Source organism: Glycine soja, chromosome 17 (assembly GCF_004193775.1).
Source record: "Glycine soja cultivar W05 chromosome 17, ASM419377v2, whole genome shotgun sequence".
NCBI lineage: Eukaryota > Viridiplantae > Streptophyta > Magnoliopsida > Fabales > Fabaceae > Glycine > Glycine soja.
Window position 1 is genome coordinate 23,477,928 of NC_041018.1, and position 9,455 is coordinate 23,487,382.

General features: G+C 34.2%; 1 long non-coding RNA gene across 2 annotated transcripts in view; it reads left to right on the plus strand.

The window, feature by feature from the left end:
- The first annotated feature begins 8,193 nt into the window (after nt 1–8,193).
- The window catches only part of LOC114392076, a 2,655-nt gene continuing 1,393 nt past the window's right edge, over nt 8,194–9,455 (plus strand). For both annotated transcript variants that reach the window (XR_003662243.1, XR_003662242.1), the window contains exons 1-2: nt 8,194–8,474; nt 8,745–8,803. This is a non-coding gene — a long non-coding RNA (uncharacterized LOC114392076). The remainder of the gene's footprint in view (nt 8,475–8,744; nt 8,804–9,455) is intronic.

The following is a 9,455-nucleotide window of genomic DNA, read 5'->3' on the forward strand; positions in this document are numbered from 1 at the left end:
TTGCTTCATCTTTCTCATCATGCAATCAATTAATTTTGATGCATACACCTTTGTACATAAACACTGCATGTTTTACCACTTGAGGACAAGTGAACTGTTCTCTTTTGCTTGAGGACAAACAAAACTGTAAATTTAGGGAAGTTGTTAGTTGATGAATACGACTAATTTTTGTGTATAAAACTTGTGTATATTGTATCAAACTTCTCCAATTTATAGTTGTTTTATAATATCATAAGTACTTTCTATTAAATATAGGTAATAGATAATTTATACTTTTGTTTTGTGTGTTTAATAATCAATTTCTCTCAATTTCAGGTCAATTAGGCATATTGGCAAAAGTGTTGTTTTCACCTTCTCGCTAAGCCAATCTTCTGGCTTAGCGAGCATTCGCTAAGCGCGACACTCATTGGTTAAGCGCGAGGAAGAATCTAAAAGAAGATGAGCTGTCAGGTTCGCTGAGTGCACCGCTCCAAGTCATTAAGCGCACCGCTTTAGTTCATCCACTAAGCGAGAGAAGCACGCTAAGCCAAAATCCACTTATGCGCGCTAAGTGATTCAGATTTGCGCTAAGCGCGTGAGCACAGACCAACCCACCTATTTAAGCTTGAAATCAGATTTTTTAGGGGAGTTTGACATTTTTTCTTGAGAAGCCTCTGCATGCACGAGAGTCTGGCCTTGGCTTGAAGCTTTTGCATGTGTAAGAAGTTCTAGAGAGAGAAAGGTCCAAGTTTCAGAGAGTTCTAAGAGATTTTGCTTTGTGAAGATCTGCAGAGACGAGAGCTCAAAGCGGAAGCCGTTCTCAAAGCTTGAAATGAGTTTGTGAGTGATTGTGAGATCCTAGAGGTGAAGGAGACAACCTCACCACTTGTATTTTTGCAATCTTTCATCTTGTTCTTCTCTGTGTTGTAAAGGAGGTTTCCAGACTATGGAAAACTAAATCCTATGTTGGATCTTCCCTGTAGGTACCTGATGTAAATATATTTCTATCTATGTAATTATGTTTTGTGTGTTCTCTATGCTATCTGCTTTTCATTCTAGTATGCCTTTACCTTGGTCACATAGATGCATGCTTTGTTAGGGTCATTCAGTAGTGGAAACTGGTCTGATTCTAAAGTCCTTGATAGTATGGGGCTAAGTTGTTGTACTATCATGAGGAATCGGGATACAAGAAGTTAGTTGTGTATGTGTGTCTTAATGCGGTCCTGGTTGAGTTTAGTCTTACAAGAGGAATCTGCGGACGAGGCTTGATCAGGATTAGGCTAGGCTATCATGAGGAATCGGGGTCTAGTAGTCCAGGAGACAACATAGGAATACATAGGCATTGTTAGATAGAGAACATCCGTTTTAGCATCAGGAACCTATTAGGAAGGCCAACGCGCTTTCTACTTGTTTTTACACAACATTTCTCTTGCGTGATTTTCTTTCTTTTTGCATAGATAGTTTACATACCTTTTCATAACCACAATCATCTTTTCATACCGGACACCTATTTACCGAAATAGCTTGCCAGATAACATAAGTTCCTCGAGAGTTCGATACTCAGTTCTTACCGTTTTATACTACTTGTGCAATCTGATACACTTGTCGGCCGCAAACTCAATGCCAAGTACCTTTTCCTTAAAAAATTTAGACTCATTTGGAATTAGGTGTATGTCCATTCATCGCAATGCTAGCAACTATATCAGATGATGCTTAAATTGAAAAGCATACATATTCTAAGAAAACAAAAAAGAGTAAGCTACTAGGTATTTTTTTTCTTTTGTTGCTGCTAATTACTCAAACTATATGTAAGTATTTAGCTAAGAAAATGATTGAACATGTTCTATAACGATTAAATATCAAGTTTACTCATATATAATATCATGGGTAAAGTGTAATTTTTTTTCTATTTTTTTCTATGGTGAAGGATCTATTGCTGTTAGGTAGAAACAAGGACTTGAGCTACTTCTTTAGCTTTTGGTACGAATACATGTAGAGCTACAACTCAAGTAGTATCATCTTATTCAAATACATAAAAATATTTGTTCTCCCTGTCAAGGATATGTTTTCATATATACTTTTTTTCTATACATATATATTGTCTACTACATTTTACAATAACAATTTAATTATATTTAAAATTAGTTTTAAATGGCCTAAGATTATAATTTTATGACATTCAATTTAATTATATTTAAAATTAGACAAAAATATGTATTTTATTGTTTATAAAAGTTTAAAACATAAGTAACCATAGATATCATCCAAACTAAATAAACAATATTATTTTATAAAATATATTATATATCTCAATCTTATTAGTTTTGGTTCTCATTTATTAAATTTTATATGGTTACCACTAAATATATGTAATTATATTATACATTTAATTTTGCAGCTTACCCGTGTGTCTGCATGGGTACTTTAAAGATATACATATTGAATAATGTTCTTTTACTACCACTAAGGTTTAAAAATATAAATACGCATACTCTACATCAATAATAATATTTGTCATACCCTAATTTCGTCCGGGGATTATTATTTGATGATATACAACCTTTGATTGGCCGCTTCGAGATACTGGACACCCTTTGTTGCACAATATGTGAAGTCCCGAGACGTGCCAAAAAATCAAAAGGAAGCAGGCTTACGCGATCCGTGAAAATTCCGTAATGTGACGAAAATCGAAAGGAGGTGTTTTTTGCAATCCGTGAGTTTTCGTAAATTCTTCGAAAGCTAAAAAAGAGTAAATACATAATCCGTGAAGATTTGTAACCTTGCGAAAGGAAAATAAGTATCATTACGAAATTCGTAAAGTTTCGTAACGTTACGGAAAAAGAATTACCAAAAAAGGTAAAGGGGTGCATTTAGTAAAAGGGGGGTACAAATAGCAATCAGACCCACTTGGGCCTTCCAGATTCTTCCTCCGGAAGGCTGTTGCGTCTGGAGGAAGCAACCTTGCTCGCCTGGGCGAGCTGGGTGGCAAGCTCCACCCCTATTTTGCTATAAATAGGGGGAGGAGTGAAGGGAGAAGGGGTTCAACCTTCTTGACACTTCTTATTCTCTCGAAATTGCTGAGGAAAATTATTTCCGTGAAGAAAATCCAAGCCGAGGCGCTTCCGTAACGTTTCCGTGAGTAATTACTCGAAGATTCTCGATCGTTCTTCAACATTCATCGTTCGTTCTTCGTTTTCTTCAGTCTTCAACGGGTAAGTACCTCAAACCGAGCTTTTCAATTCATTCTATGTACCCGTGGTGGTCCCCATTTGTTTTGTGTATTTTTATTCTCGTTTTCATTCGCTTTCTATACCCCCTTTTGACGTGCTTCAGTCATTTATTTAAGTTGTTTCTCGCCTAATCTAAAAATAAAATAAATTTCCACCGATCATTTGAATTGTATCATTCGATAAAATGAATTTCGTTAACCAAGTCGGAAATCAAAAAAGAGGTAAAATAATAATATAATAATCGGAAAAAATACCTTTTAGTAGAATAAAGCGAAAAATCAATCGGACGTTTTCTCTTTGGGATTTCTCATTCTTAATTGAATTGACTAATAACTAAAGTGAAACTAAGGCTAAAATCAACTCGCCTAGTCAAGCTCGTCCACAAAAATAGGGTTTTGAAAGTTTATCATTTCAGTTTCTTACCAAGTAAAATGGATCATTTTTAAGGTCCAACGCCTTAAAATGATCACCTTTCAAGTAAAAAGAATCACTTGATTCACGCATAAGGAAGAACTACGTAGGTCTGATTTCCTCTTCGATGGAGGGTACGTAGGAGCAAAAGCCCCGCTTTTGTCAACCTCAAAAATAAAAAAGAAATAAAAGGTAAGATAACACAATTTCACAATTTCATGACTTTAACTAATTTTCTTTACTGTTGGTTGTGTTTATTGAGCTAAAGTTTAACACAAAGTATCACCAATGTCTTGGTAGGTGTTTTCATGATTAAGTTATGCAACTCCAAGTTATGCAACTCTGCACTTCATTACATTTTTTATTATATATTATAACGTTATAAACAATAAAGTTGGTATCAGAGCTTCGGCTCTTGATACAGGTTCTATCTTATCCTATTATTTTTCTTTGTAATTTGTCCTGGTTCGTGTTTTGTCCTTGTTCTGTTATTTGTTTTTCTTGTTTGCGTCTTGTTGCGTTCTTGTTTGTGTCTTTGTTTCGTTCTTGTTCTTGTCACGTTTGTGTTCTTGTTGTTGTTCTTGTTTCTAGTGTCTTTCAGATTTTGTGTCATAAAAAAATAAATTGTTTGGGTTCTGTTTCAAGTAAAAAAAAAGTTGCAGAAATTTTGAAGAAAAAAAAAAGAGAGAAGAAAAGAAGAAAGAGAAAGTGGGTGTTTGATCTTTGAACACGAAATTGAGGCATTTAGAGGTGTTTTTTTTGAAAGAAAATCGTGGAACAAATCCCCTTATCTAGATTCTCCTCTGAATTCTGAGCGTTTTGATATATAGTGGGCCTCAAACAGACAACCGTAGCAAAAGTTATGAGCATTTGAAGTTTAGTTGTCATATCTGTTATCTTATCTGTTATCCTATCTGTTATCTTATTTGTTATCATATCTGTTATCCAAATTAAATCTAATTTGTTATCCCAAATCTGATCTATTATCCAAATCAAATCAAATAAAAAAAATTTATCCAAATCAGATTTGTTATCCAAATCTAATCTGTTATCCAAATCAAATCCAATCTGCTATCCAAATCAAGTCCAAGTTGTTATCCCAAATCAAATCTGTTACTCTGATAATTCTATTGTCTTTCCTTTTATTTTATATTACCTTGTGTGTCTAATTCGGTCTATCCAGGAACTTAAGAGGGAGTGAGTGGTAAAAGGCAAGAGTGAAAACATCACACAAAAGCCTATATTGAGAGCATCAAACACGAGTGAACTACCATTAAAGAGAGAAACACGTGAGTAGAGTGTGGTGAGGTCCTGATTTTTTTTTTTAATTTACTGCAACATTCTTTGTTCCTTAATCATGGCAAGAGCTGGTGACAATGGTGGTGTATATCATCAACTGGACGAATCTCAACGCTTATTTATGGACGCGTGGACTACACAAATGCAACGTTTGTTGAACCGTAACAAAGAAGAGCCCTACAAACGAATAGCCAAATCTTCCTCGTTTACTCTTAAACCTCTATCCCCTAGAGAAGTGTGTGATGACCAAATCAGAATGAGAGAAAAGAGAGAACAAGAGAAAGAAAATAGTGAGGCACCACAAAGGAATATGAAAAAGAAGAGTGATACACCCGAGGAAAAGAGTGATACACATAAGAGAGAGAGTGATACACATGAGAGAAAATTTAATTATTTTGCAGAGGTGAGTGAAGTGAGGAAAGTGTTACCTGCTCATGAACCACTCAATCTACAGTATTGCAAAGACAGAAAAATTTCTACTGATAATTCTAATGAGTTTACTATTTCTATTTCTCCTAGTGTTCAACCATTATTGCAGGAATTTAAAAATGTCTTTCCTAAGGAGATTCCTCATGGACTACCACCTTCAAGAGGCATAGAACATCAAGTTGATCTCCTCCCTGGAGCTTCATTGCCTAACAGGCCAACTTACAAAAGCAATCCCCAAGAGACTCAACGTAAGGATGCACATGCCAAAGTTGAGTATGTGAAAAGATTGTATGACCAAGTGAAGGTGCAAATTGCAAAGAAGAATGAAAGCTATGTCAAGCAAGCCCACAAGAAAAGGAAGGAAGTGGTACTTGAACCCCGTGATGATCCTGAACATTTGAGGACAAATGTTTTCCAAGAAGGAGGGAATGATGAGAATCATGAAACTGGCCAAATACAGGCTAAAGGCCCAAGTGGAGAAGGACGAAGGCCCAAGTGGAGAAGGACAAAGCCCCCGAGTGGAGAAGGATGAAGGCCCAAGTGGAGAAGGATGAAGGCCCAGAGGCAGAGACACTATCAAGACTATTAATTGTTGCTGAAGGCCCAAACTAATTTGAAGGCCCAAGTTAAATATGTTTTTAGTTATAATTTTTATTTATTGTAGTTTTGGCCCAAACTGTTTAGAAGGCCCATGTCTATTTTTATCTTTTTGTTCAGCTACACTATAAGTATGGGTTTTTGTTTTGAATAAAAAAAGAAACTTTTGGCATTTTGATAAAATTTGGTGAGAGTTTCTCTCTGGGTTCCTTGTTGAACCAATTATCAGACTTATCAAGGTAATCCTTGTGGCGTCTACCCAGACTTATCTTCCTTCATTGGAAGTGGCGTCTACCCAGACTTATCTTCCTTCACTGGAAGTGGCGTCTACCCAGACTTATCTTCCTTCACTGGAAGTGGCGTCTACCATGACTTATCTTCCTTCACCGGAAGTGGCGTCATCCAAACCTTCGTAGCCTGTATCAAACGATCCGCCCCGTAAGATTCTTATCAAAAGTATTATAATAACTATATTTAAATTACACGTGTTCAAATTATTGTCATTGCTACATCTATTAAAACTTTAATATATCCCAACTAAGGTCTACCCTACTCTGTATTATTAATTTATCTCAAGTTGTAATTTTTTTTACGTTAAAAAAAAATTTACTCCTTAATATATTCACAATTTCACTACCAAAACAAAAAAAAAAACAAATATAGCGAAACAATCCATGCGCGTGCGCGAGTTACTATTTTATGAAACCAACAATTAGGCTCAGCAGGACCACACATGTTTTAGATAACTACATACCTAATCAAGCATTGTCCACATTACAAAAGTGCCAAATTAAACTAAAGTTTAACACCAACTATCACCAATGTCTTCATTGATGTTTTCATTATTAACTTATGCAACTCCTATAATACTTCCCGGTCCTATTAATTAAATATTATAACATTGTAAGCAACAAGTATAATGATAATTACATTTAAATTATATTCAAATTATTGACAATCTTACATCTATTTAAATTACATACACCCCAACTAAGGTCCATTTATTCATCTCAAATTTTAATTGTTTATACATTCAAAAAAGAATTTGACTTTTTAATCTAATCTCACTAAACAAAATATAACGAAGTTGGCATGTACATTGAATTAGACCAAAATAATCCACTTAAAACATAAAGGGGCTACACTTTTCATTATATACTATAACATTATAAACAACAAAATATTATAACAACTATATTCAAATTACATAATTGAGTTCAAATTATTGTTATTGCTACATCCATTAAAACTTTAATACACTCCAACTAATGTCTACCCTATTTTGAATTATTAATTTATCTAAAAGTTGTATTTTTTCTAAAATTCAATTTTTTTTCTCCTTAATATATTCACAATTTCGCTACCAAAACAAAAAAAAATTATACAGTGGAACGACCATGCACGTGCACTAGTTACTATCTTGTGAGACCAACAATTAGGCTCAGCAGAACCACACCCGTTTTAGATAACTACACACCTAATCAAACATTGCCCAAATTACAAAAGCACATAATTAAACTAAAGTTTAACACCGACTGTCACCAATATCTTCATTGATGTTTTCATTATTAACTTATACAACTCCTACCGTACTCCAGTGCCCTATTAATTAAATATTATAACATTGTAAGCAACAAGTATAATGATGATTATATTTAAATTACATTTAAATTATTGATAGTCTTACATCTATTTAAATTACGTACACCCCAACTAAGGTCTATTTATTCATCTCAAATTTTAATTTTTTATACATTCAAAAAGGAATTTAACTTTTTAATCTAATCACAATTTTCTTACTTAAAAAAAAAAATAAAATACAATGAAGTTAGCATATCTTGTGAAACCAACAATTAGGCTCAGTGGGACCACACCCGTTTTAGATAACTACACACCTAATCAAACATTGCCCACATTACAAAAATCTATATAATTATACAAACAAGGCCCTGACTACATTTTCTCTGTCCTGTTGACACCTGTTCACTACCTATTCTCTGTCCTGTTGACACGTGAAGGCTTTATCCTTTTTTGAAGGTTTGTGTTTTACAAGGCCCATTCTCTCTTCTTTGTGCCAGCTGTTGCAATTCCTTATTTCCACAACCACCAAGCCACGTGTCACTTTCTAATTGCCGGATTTCACCGAACCATTTAATTCTCCTTAATTCCAGAACTTTCTTCTCTCTCTTCCATTTCTCTTGCATCCGTCCAGATTCTTTACCTCCTCTTTCTCTTCCTCAACTTCTTCTCTATCAATATTCAGTTTCCCCTTTTTTCTCTTCCTCAACTTCTCCTTTTTTTCTTCTCCACTTTTGTTTCTCCTCCTTTATTTTTTTGCATCCATGCCGTTTTTGTTTCTCCTCCTTTATTCTTTTGCGTCCGTCCATATGTTGTTTCACGTTAATATTCTATTTTTCCCTTTTTTGTCTAATTTTTTGTGGTTTGATTTTTAGGACAGTCTAACGACGGTGCTGAAGGTTACGAGGCTTTGCCCATGGGAGAGTTGGGATAGGCTACTAAAGAATAAAGGTATTGAAGAATAAAGGTTCCATTTTTATCTATTTTTTCTCCTTTTTTTGCCTAATCTTTTGTGGTCTGATTTTTTGTGGTTTGATTTTTGGGACATGCTAACGGTGGTGTTGAAGGTTACGGCGCTTTGCCCATACAAAAGTTTAATTTTTTTTTGTATTCCTTAGCTTTCTCCAACGTGCTCATTGCTTCATATGCCCAACTTTTTGTGTTTTCGTCCTTTTTTGGTGGTGTAATGGTTCAATATATTTTTTGGTATGTTGTATGCAGAGAAGTTGGAAGAACACATTAAAGCTACCATTTTTATCTCAAAAACTCCATGACTACAGGTTGGAAAACACAAAAGCTTAAATTTTTTTTTTTGTGTTCTGCCTTTATTTTGTTTTCTGACTTCTCGCAATACAAAAGTTAATTTTTTTTTTGTGTTACTAAACCTTTTTCACTGTGCTCATTGTTTCCTATACTCAGCTTTTTGTGTTTTCGTCCTTTTTTGGTGGTGTAATGGTTCAATATATTTTTTTGCATGTTGTATGCAGAGAAGGTGAAAGAACACATTAAAGTTGCAATTTTTATCCCAAAAATTTCATCAGTACAGATTTGTAAACACAAAAGCTTAAATTTTTTTTGGGTGTTCTACCTTTATTTTGTTTTCTACATGAGTACAGGTTCGTAATGACAGTGCTGAAGGTGTTGAAGAATAAATGTGTCATTTTTTTTCTTTTTTCCTAATTTACTTTTTTAAAAAATTTATCTTCTGCCATTTTTGCTACAAGAGTTTTGTTGATTTCCTTTTGTTTCTGTTCTATTTTTTTTCGTTTATTTTTTAAAAAATGATGTTCTGCCATTTTTGCTACAAGAGTTGTTGCTGATTTTTTGCAACAATATGATTCACAGAGCAGTGTTAAAGAATAAATGTTCCATTTTTATCTATTTTTCCCCTTTTTTTCTAATTTTTTGTGGTATGATTTTGTGGTTTGATTT